Source organism: Limulus polyphemus, unplaced genomic scaffold (assembly GCF_000517525.1).
Source record: "Limulus polyphemus unplaced genomic scaffold, Limulus_polyphemus-2.1.2 Scaffold1019, whole genome shotgun sequence".
Classification (NCBI taxonomy): Eukaryota; Metazoa; Arthropoda; class Merostomata; order Xiphosura; family Limulidae; genus Limulus; species Limulus polyphemus.
In genome coordinates this window covers 91,957-103,588 of record NW_013666629.1, presented here as the reverse complement: position 1 = coordinate 103,588, position 11,632 = coordinate 91,957, and positions in this window count along the sequence as shown.

Below are 11,632 nucleotides of genomic sequence, written 5' to 3'. Positions count from 1 at the left end.
CTCCAAATGATTAACCCTGCACTAACTTTATAGTATTTGCTGGCTTACAAATCATATTTTTTTCTATGTAATTCAAGGGCTTGTGTAGTTAAAAGTAATTATGTCAGTTACAAACTTTGAAATATTTGAAACTTTATTCTTGCTTTGAAGGTGGACCGAGTGCCTCTCTGCTAGTATGCATGCGTTTCTATAGCCATAGGGACAAGTTGAGATATAAGAAACTTATGTTTTTATAGCTGAGAAAACTTCTTTCACTAATAGGCAATGTTTGTCTTTTACGGCCAGTCATGTCGGTTTTTGTTTTGTTTTCACCAAATTTCACGTATGATTTTAGTGACAATACTTCATTACACCATCTAACAGTTCCTTCTTCAAAGAGTCGTCTTTATTAGTCATTGATTAAAGTAATGATTGGATTTCATTTTATAAAAATAAAGTAAAAAATAAAATATACTTCAACGGAAAATAAAACAACATTGAAGCAGAAGAGAAACAATACATAAGTAGTTGGAATTCCAAAAAAATGTTGTTGTTGTTATTATTAAAGAGCTATCTGTGCTCTGCCCACCACGGGTATCGAAACCCCGGTTTCTAGCAGTATAAGTCCACAGATATTCCGCTGTGCCAGTGAGGGGCCCCAGAAAATGAACCACGAGTATTGTACAAAGCATTTTTACTTATATATAAATACATTCCAATTATTCTTTAAAACCTAAAACTATTTAACTATTTCAGATATATGTTACAACTAATCAGACTGATAAACAATATGAATGTGTTTCAGTCCCCACTTCACTGGTATTATCCTTTATTCTACACATTACTTAAACTCTAACTAGTTTAACAAAGAATGGTCCTGTAACAAAAAACATACATTTAACACCTGCAGTATGAAGCTACAATACAAAGATTGGCAGTAGCAAGTAAACGAATCAGTTTCATAAGAAATTTGATTTTAGTTTGTTTTTGGATATTCGCGCAATGCTACATAAGCTGTCCTTAATTTTGTATGATACGGTATAATAAAGAGAAGGCAACCCAGTCTAATCAAATAGTGAGATTTGACTGTTACCCTTAAAACGCACGTACAGCCTCGAAGAACGAAGCTTAGTTTTTTATTTGTTGTTTTGTTTCGGTTTTTTGCGGCAAAGAGTCCCCAGATTCATAATTCGGCACGTTAACCACAAAGCCACACTGGTGATAAGCATATTCTACAGAAACGTACTTGTTTCTTTTAACTAAATACTTTTGTTTTGGAAATAGAGTATATGTGTGTGATTAGTTCGACTGAAAAATTCATAAATTTTCTCTTCGAAAATAGCATTCTAAACTTCGTTGTATTTCCACTTTTCCTTCAAATATATAAATACATTTAATCAAATAAATTGTTTTGGGCTTGAACATAAAAAAAAGTATACATCTTTTAAAACTGTAGTTTATTTAAAGGGAGCTATTAAGAATTCCTATTGGTTTACCTTTCTACTATTGGTGGATCAAAGGGAGCTATTAAGAATTCCTATTGGTTTACCTTTCTACTATTGGTGAATCAAAGGGAGCTATTAAGAATTCCTATTGGTTTACCTTTCTACTAGGCCCGGCATGGCCAGGTGGTTAAGGCACTCGACTCGCAATCTGAGGGTCGCGGTTTCGAATCCCCGTCACACGAAACATGCTCGCCCTTTCAGCCGTGGGGGCGTTATAATGTGACGGTCAATCCCACTATTCGTTGGTAAAAGAGTAGCCCAAGAGTCGGCGGTGGGTGGTGATGACTAGCTGCCTTCCCTCTAGTCTTACACTGCTAAATTAGGGACGGCTAGCGCAGATAGCCCTCGTGTAGCTTTGCGCGAAATTCAAAAACAAACAACCTTTCTACTATTGGTGAATCAAAGGGGCTATTAAGAATTCCTATTGGTTTACCTTCCTACTATTGGTGAATCTTTTAAGCTCAATCTGCTCACAGTCGGTGAACGAATTCATTGGCACAGAAAAGGTAGAGAACGACTAGTGCAGGTTTCAATTTTCGTTTAAGTTAATCTCTTTTTTGTGATATTTTTGAAGCAAGTTGGCACAACTACTGGCACCTTCTAACTAGAGATCTTTTTACATAGTTTGTACTATATCAAATGAAGATATTTTACACAGCGTTCTTCTAACTTTATCACAAGCCCCTGGACTACTAACTTCTTCATTTATCTGCTTTCAAGTCGCCACACACAAAAATTAAAGGGATATGTTTAGACTGCACTTTCAATTTAACAACAGTTGTACTGAAAAACATAAGGTATCGTAAAATGAGAAATATTAACTCAATTAAGTATACAACGCTAATAAAATCTCAGGTTCGATTCTCTACGGTAGACATATCGCAGATAGCCCATTGTGTAGCTTTGAACTAAAACAAAAACATCCATACATAAGTATTAATCTGTGTTAAAAAATTAGTCCCTTTTAGCAATATTTTGTACATTATTGTATCTAAAAGAACCATTAAGAAACCATAATTGATTTAAATGCAGTAAAATTTTAATTCAAGACTTCCCTTTCTTGCGCTCCCCCCCCCAATTTTTCAGCGGTAAGCTTAAGGGCTTATACGCTAAAATTGAAGTTAGATACCCGTGATGGGCATAGTGCAGATTGCCCATTGTGTACTTTGTGCTTAATAATAACAACAACAACATTTTTTTGGTATTCCAACTACTTATGTATTGTTTCTCGTCTGCTTAATGTCGTTTTTTTACTGGTCTTGAAGAAAATACTTGCTGCGTATTAGCGGAAAGACCCAGTCCTTTAAGGTTTCTCTTGAGGAGAATATTTCTGCATATTAGCGGAAAAACTCATTTCTTTGATTAGAAGTTTCACTTGTCAGAAAATACTTGCTGCATATTAGCGGAAAGACCTAGTCCTTGATTAGGTTCTTCTTCAGGAGAATAATTCTTCTTATTAGCGGAAAAACCCAGTTCTTGATTAGAAGGTTCCTCTTGAAGAGAATATTTACTGCATGTTATCGAAAAGACCCAGTCCTTGATTAAAAGTTTCACTTGTCGAAAAATACTTGGTACATATTAGCGAAAAGACTTAGTCCTTGATGAGGTTCCTCTCGAGGATAATATTTCTGCATAATAGCGGAAAGATCCAGTCCTTAATTGGAATGTTCCAGTTGAGGAAAATATTTGCTGCATATTAGCAGAAAGACCCAGTCCTTGATTAGAAGATTCTTCTGAAGGAGAACACTTACTGAATATTAGCAGAAAGACCCAGTCCTTGATTAGAAGGTTCCTCTGGAGGAGAACATTTGATGCATATTAACGGAAAGACCCAGTCCTTGATTAGAAGATTCTTCTGGAGGAGAACACTTACTGAATATTAGCAGAAAGACCCAGTCCTTGATTAGAAGGTTCCTCTGGAGGAGAACACTTACTGAATATTAGCAGAAAGACCGAGTCCTTGATTAGAAGGTTCTTCTGGAAGAGAACACTTACTGAATATTAGCAGAAAGACCCAGTCCTTGATTAGAAGGTTCCTCTGGAGGAGAACACTTACTGAATATTAGCAGAAAGACCCAGTCCTTGATTAGAAGGTTCCTCTGGAGGAGAACATTTGCTGCATATTAACGGAAAGACCAAGTCATTGATTAGAAGGTTCAATTGTTAGATATTTTATGAAACAATCATGATACAACTCAATAAATAGTGAGAAAATATGTGTTTTTATCATATTATTGTAGAGAAGAGGGCAACTTTAGTCTTTATAATACTTATCTGTTCTTCTCTCTGCCTACTTAACTGGTAATCTACCTACTCCTACCGAATTGTCAATTTTTTATCTAACTGTTTTTAACTGCTTGGCTATCTGTCATATATCTGTTTCTCTATCTGTCATATATCTGTTTCTCTATCTTTTCGTCTATCTGCCAGCTGGTTTATACTTAAATTGAACGCTTTTCATATATATATCTGTCCCATATTTTACGTTTTGTATCTATATGTGCCTCATGCATTGCCTGATTACCTATGTGTATTTATCTAAGAGTCTGATTCACTTACTGTTTTCTGACATTGTATCTGCCAGTGGAATGACCAGCAAATCTGTTTATCTATTATCTGTCTTACTATATGTCTATCTGTCTGTCAACTTCTCTCTCTACCTAACGGCCTACTTCATTTTCGTGATGTTTGTTTATCTCAGAGATTGAGTAACTTCTTATCTGAATATCTCTCTGTCTATATACCTATTGGATCAGTCATTTTAAATCATTTTATGTTATGAGCGCGTGACTTTCACAACTTGTGAATAATAACCTCATGCAATAATCGTTTTCCTCTTCTCATTTAGCTCAGATATCGAGTTTCCTTTCTGACGTTCCAATAAATCACCTCCATTTTAAGATGATCTTAGGGAAACCTGACGTATTAGAACGGAAGCATTTTCTAAACTTCCGTTTCCTGTAGAATAACACTTACTTGTAAAAAAAAAAGAAGAATATTACAAGAAACCAACCGAAAATGTTAATAAAAGATATGTATACTATGTAGATTTAAAGAATACTTAATCGGTATGTATACATTTATCATATGTTGTATATGTTTTATCTTACATTATAAAAAAACATTGGGACCACTAATCTATCCTGTGTAATGAACTACATAGTCTGAAGAATGACACACTTTCTAATTACATATATACATGTATATATATGTGTGTGTTTAATGTACACAACCTAATATTAAAAATGTTCTTGTTTATATCATTCAATAATTAATGCTAGTTTTTATACACACCTCCCGTGAGTGGTAAGTCAATTCATCATAAATTTATTTGTAAAACTTAGTTTAAGGCCTAAAACCGCATGCAAGAGCTGTAATAAATTACAAAACATAACAGCTTTGAAAGGTCACACTTGGTCCCTTCATTATAGCTTTGGGCCAAGACTAAAACGATGTTATTATTTCAGAGATATCCAGATCTTGTTACTAAGCGCGTGATAATGGTGTCTTTCTTATGTTCTAACCTTTGACCCTTGGTCTCATCTTTCTCAAAATATTAGAAATGAATGTATTCTATATTCGATTCTTGTCTAGCTCTGGTGTTCTTCGTTTAAATTGTACTTGTAGGGTAGGTGATGACTATCTGTGGGTTAATGCCAGAATTAAAAAGTAAACTCTAATATATGATCATATACACGCACACGTCCATCAACACGTAAGAAGTACAAGTCGAAATCAAAAACAGTGACTGACTCTTTCAAAATCCACTTCATATTTTTATTTTATTTTTTCTTATCGGTTTCATTGTTCACAGGTGCCACTCTTCAGCTGTCAGATCTAAAATGGGCACAGTTATAAACTTTAGAATTTATTGCTTAAATGTTAAAGAATTATATAGAAACCTCTAAAACCAAATCCTTTAAACTTTATTCTGTAATACTTCACACGATCTTCCACAATATTATCTCTGTTTACCTCCATCTTCTCATGGGTACGTTATTAAATACCATATGGAGAAGGAGAAAATAATATGTATGTATATACTTCTGTCTGTTGTTTTTTTTTTTTTGGAAATCAAAATGTTAAAGATAAAAATTTTCAATTATTTATAGAGTTACTAATATCTTCAGTCACTTGTAATCTTGTAGCATTTATAAATGTTTGTAAGTTATTTCAAAACGTGAGTTTGTTTGTTTTTGAATTTCGCGCAAAGCTACACGAGGGCTATCTGCGCTAGCCGTCCCTAATTTAGCAGTGTAAGACTAGAGGGAAGGCAGCTAGTCATCACCATCCACCGCCCACTCTTGAGCTACTCTTTTCCCAACGAATAGTGGGATTGCCCGTCACATTATAACGCCCCCCACGGCTGAAAGGGCGAGCATGTTTCGTGTGACAGGGATTCGAACCCGCGAGCCGCAGATTGCGAGTCAAGCGCCCTAACCACCTGACCATGCCGGGCCCGTCATTAGCCAATAAAATACATAATTCTGTAGTTATAATGTTGATTCCCATAAGCGTAATTCTGTAGCTACATTTTTCTGTAATTATAGCTTTGATTCCCATAGTGAATATGTTTAGCTATGAAATTTTTCGAGATAAGTTAATTGATTCTTTTAAGAGGGAAGACAACTGGGTAACTATACATTGATCACAGGTTTTTGTTTTAATGAGGTGGGCGCAACAATTTAAGGTATCCTCTTTCATTCTTTCTTATATTTATTATAAAACTCACCTAGTTACAAGGAAATAAAATTATATTGAGCAAGTATAGTTTGTATTTGCTATAAAATCGCTAAACACCATTTCTATACTCACAATCTCGGAATTTTGTAATACATTTACGAAAAAAAAACAGTAAATTTCGTGTTACTTATAGATACGAATTATTGCTATCTTGCATTCAGTTTTTTCATTTTGCGAAAACATTTGTTAAAACATTCGCTTTAAGCCACTTATATTGACTTATATATTGTTTACTAACATGGGTGCCCGCGGGAAGGGACAAGGGGGTCACTCGGCCCCCCTGGATTAAAAAAAACTAGATATGTAAAATTCTTCTTCTATGTTATTGGAAAATCATAAGGTATTTGTATTTCGATTTCATAATTTTTTTCAAACTTGAGTTACTTGACCTTCCCCCTAATTTTTTTTTTCTGCCAGCGTCCTTGTATACTGATATAAGCATCAGACTGATACATAAGTTGTTAAACATTTAGCAAATTGTGACACGTAGTAGTGAACAGAGGCACTGTTCATCATTATTGCACTATTTTATCTTGCTTGAAGCCAAACGCGGCTCAATGGTTAGTTAGCACGCCGAACTGTGGAGCTGAGATTCCGTGGTTTGTATTCCATTATTTTGGGTTTGTGGGTGCGTTATGATAGTGACAGTCAAGTTCCACTGTTCGCAGCCCCAGTAGTTGGTGATAACTAGCCGCCTTTCCTCTAGTCTTTCACTGCTAAATTAGGAACGGCTAACGCAGATATCCCTTGTGTAGCTCAGCGCGAAATTCAACAACAAACAATGCTTATCTTATATAAATCATGATTTGAGTTTTTAAAAAACACCAATTTTAATTAAATATATCAAACAGTGGCATGTGATGAAATACATGTCATTTTTATATATCATTTCGTGTTTCTTTACTTACAAACAGTGAAGTTTCATAGCAACAATCACACGTGCTCACTATCACATTGGAGTTTGGTGGATAAGGTGCTCGACTCGTGATTTCAGGGTCGCGTGTTCGAATCCCCGTAACCGAATAAGCTCATCCTTTCAACTGTGGGGGCGTTATAACGTTTCTGTCAATCCCACTAGTTGATAAAAAAAGTAATTCAAGAGTTGGCGCTGGATGACGTTGACTAGCTGCCTTCCCTCTAGTCTATCACTGCAATGTTAGGGACGGCTGGCGCAGATAGCCCTCGTGTAGCTTTGCGCAAAATTCAAAACAAGCCAAACTTTTACCCTTTCTTACATGCAACGCAATGAAATATTGAATAAAGTATATGCAGAAAATGATTATAATAAGTAAGTAAGAACGACAGCTAGTGGCAAGTAATGGATGTGTCTTTCAATTATTTAAATATTCAACTCCATCTAACCTATAAGTCAGTTCTATAATACAGTGTGGTATTTAAAAATGCACTTGATCAAGACATAAATATCCAGTTTCACAAAACAAAAAGTTCCCCAAAACTTTCTACACAACGTAAATAATTAAACACTTCGCCAAGAGTAAGAAATGGAGGCTAGAATATGAAACAAACACACTTTATTACAATATGAATGATGAAAATTGGTACTTGACTCAATCTACTGTAAAAAAGATTATAATTTTTTGTACAGATCAACTTCTCTATATATTGAAAAGCAACAAGTCGAAAAAAGAGAACATGACTCTACGAGGACAGGACGATTCTGAGTGAAGTATGTACCAGCTTTCCTTGGAACTATATTCAAACCTGAACTTTGACATTACCTTCCGGAACTCCTCAAACACGTTGATCAGAAGACTAGTTCCATTATATATATATAAGTGAACTTTCCTATGTGTGTCTATTTCTGTATACATCCAGTAAGGCAGATACTGGGACAAAAGAATTAATGATTTATCTAGTGTACTACCCGCATGCCGATGCAAACAAACACATCTGCACTAAATCTGGTTATGTAGGATAGTTTAATTAAAGGTAAGATTAACGCCGTTTACTGTCGGGTGCATTCTATTCCCCAAAATAACTAATATTAAAAATTTTGGAAAAAAATTTAAATCCATGTTTTTTAACCTTTGTAAATTTTAGATGTATAATATTTTTTAATGGTATCGTTAGCTTAGAGTGGTGTGGACATCCTATATGGCAACTGAATATATGTGACCTTCTGCCAAAATCTTGTGAAGCGATCTTTTCATTCTGGACAAGTCTAAACAGGTGTTGACAAGCTTGTCCTTCAGCTTGCTGTTCCCCTCTATAGGCCTGGATTGGTCTTCCATGCCTCTAAATTGGTAATGGTTTTCTTCCTTTTGGGGTAGAGCACAGAACATTTATAAAGGAATACAAAATACATTAGAGCTAATATTTCTGATAAAAATAAACTAGAACAATTTTTTTATACATTCTTCTTAATTTGTCCATTTCAGATTTGAAAAATTCCCAAAAATCACCGCTCAGGAGGCCTTTCACTCAATACCAAAATTCGTCAGCTGCTCGGTACAATGAGAAACAAAAGTTTATCCGAAACGCTATCTATATATACAATAAAAGAATTTCAAAGTTACAGTTTAAACCCAAAAGCTGGCAAAGCATCAGAATCTAATAGGCCTAATATTTTGAGGCATGGCTTGTTGGTTAGGGCGTTCGATTCGCAATTTTCAGGTCGCTGGTTCGAATCCCGTCACTGAACATGCTCGTCCTTTCAGTCGCGGGGACATTATAATCTCACGTTTTAGTCCAAGAGATGGCTATATTGAGTACCTGCCTTCCTTTTAGTCTATCACTTCTAAATTTGGGACGGCTAGCGCGATTAGCTCTCGAGTAGCTTTGCTTGAAATTCAACAAATAATATTTTTGGTAAAATTACCTAAGTCCTTAAAATTAAAAACGTGTTCTTTTTTTACTTTATTCTTGTATTGGAATAAAAGGTTGTTTATAGAATTATTATTTCGTTGTTAATGAAGGTATTATAATATTTGTGTTCATAATACGCTATGGACACTTAGAAACGAAATTTACATTCTTCTGATATTATTATATATATATGGAAAGATAATATACTTAAAACCTAGGTTTGTACCTCCTTCACTGGGCTCAGGTGAAGAAAAGATCAGCAGATCTTGTACACAGTACTGTACAGTGAGAAATTAATTACTTTCTCTCAACTTCTGCAGAAACAGAGTATCAAATACTAAAGTATAAGTAAAATATAATTCAAATTAATTGTTTTGGCTGTATATAATATGTATATATATCAAACATAACGAAAGATAGAAAAAACGATGATTTTATCTGTTATCATCCAAGGCAAAGTTCATAGATTCATGAAAACTATAATATGTTGAATGTTTCCTTAACCTTAACACTCCTTGTAACACGACAATTTCTACTTTACTTATACCACCTAATGTGTATTTGCACCCAAGTCTAAAAGCAGTAGTATTGTGTTGAACTATCTATATGCCATTAGCCAACGGTTGGAAGAATAAAATATAGCTAACATAGCAGAAAGTAGTGGATTAGAAAGCGGAAATGGTGTCGATGAAACTGAAGAAGAGTCGGAGGAAGAAAGTGACACTTAATTTGAGCCTGGATCTGAAGAAGACGGCATCGAAAAGATGTTAAACTGTTGGTGATACGGTTCAATTTCTCAATTTTGTAATAAATTGTGTTAAGAAATTATTTTTTGGAATTGAGATCTTTTTTATCAGTATCTAATGTACTTTTATCCTGACTTTCAACCTTGGCGCGAGATGTGTAATAAACTCAGCGTTACTGGTCTTATCTTCAATACACTTGCAGTAAAAGATGCCAATTGAAGTTTGTAATCAGCTTAAATAGCTTTTCTAGATGTTCCCGAAATTTCCAGAACATTATCTAGATAAAGCTCTCGAATGTTTCGGAAATTCCTAAAATATTATGAAAATAGAACTCTATAACTTTCCCGCACATTTCATAGAAAAGGTTAAGTTATAAATATAAAACAATAGGTGGAATAAGTTAATACAAACAGGAATTAAAACACTTGTAATGTAAATATGTAAGGTTAGAAGGTGGATTTTGGTTACAGAGGGTTATAATAATAAGGATGAGGAAGGTCTGTAATGTCACACATGCTCTGACTCAGCTTGTGTTTAGTAATACAGTGGAGTGTAATTGTACTCCAAGTGATACACAAAGGGTTTAAAAGATTCAAGTCATATACAATGTGGTACTTGTAAGGCTGAAACTTGAAACTAAAATTATTTCCTTTAAAAGTAAAAGTATTTAAAATCAATACTAAGTCCTCACTACATGCAAGTAGTGAAGAAAGGTTGATATTAATTTTCATGTTTCCAGTATTGCCGAAAGAAACATATATACCGTTTTTACCAGTCATAACATATAAGTAAAAAATCTCATAGTTCTAATAGAAGAGCCCCCTAGTGGCACAGTAAGTCTGCGGACTTACAACACTAAAAACCGGGTTTCGATACCCGTAGTGGGCAGAGCACAAATAAACAAACTGATAGAAGAAAATTATAAATCTCACCTTACAATTAAAATATAAATAATTGTGTGAAGTTTTAGCGTTGTTTGAAGAAAAAAAAGATAGTTGCCAAATTGTGTTTGGGTAAGGCCTAGCAATTAATGTATGGTTTCTTCATTTGTAATGTTTATATTGTTCCATGTTAAAAATATTAACTTTTTTATCAAGATGATTTTTCAAACTGTGATTGCCAGCGGGAGTTATTGAATCAAGTGCTTCTGTAAAGTTGTAACGTACGTATTAAGAAAACATGTTTTCTTCGTTAATCAAGTGTTAAAACAACATTAGAAATAAATAATCTTCTAGATTGTGACGCATAAAAAACATGAACAAAAACCAGCACAGTATAACAAGGGTTGATATGTATTTCCAAATACAATGTTAATATAATTGATACTTGAAACCGTCGGTACTTGGTGAAACTCCATAAAATACAGAATTAAGGAAAAACAAGAAAATTGTACGCTTCACAACATTTGTGAAACATACAGTTGTCTTGTTTTCCTTAATTCTGTAACAATGTTAATACCTTTTAAACGCCATGCCATAAAAAGGTTGATTGAGAATACTATGAAATGTAGCTGGGGTATTAAAAGTTGAAACAATTCATATACTTTACGAGTTCAACACGACTGCTGGTTTGTGTATAACACATATACATATATGTGTGACTGAGGTTGGTTGGTATTGCCTGATTTTTGAAACTGAATTACACCGATATAACGTAATATATATCTTCATAAAAGAATAAGATATGTTAACACAGTCCTTCCTATTTCTTGGAATTATTAGAAACCAACAAGGTATATTTATTTATTTTTATTTCTAGTAGTTTATCTTCTCAGCTATCACGTAAGATTAAATAACATTTTGTTTCAGACAACTTCCAAATTTTAGTTCATGC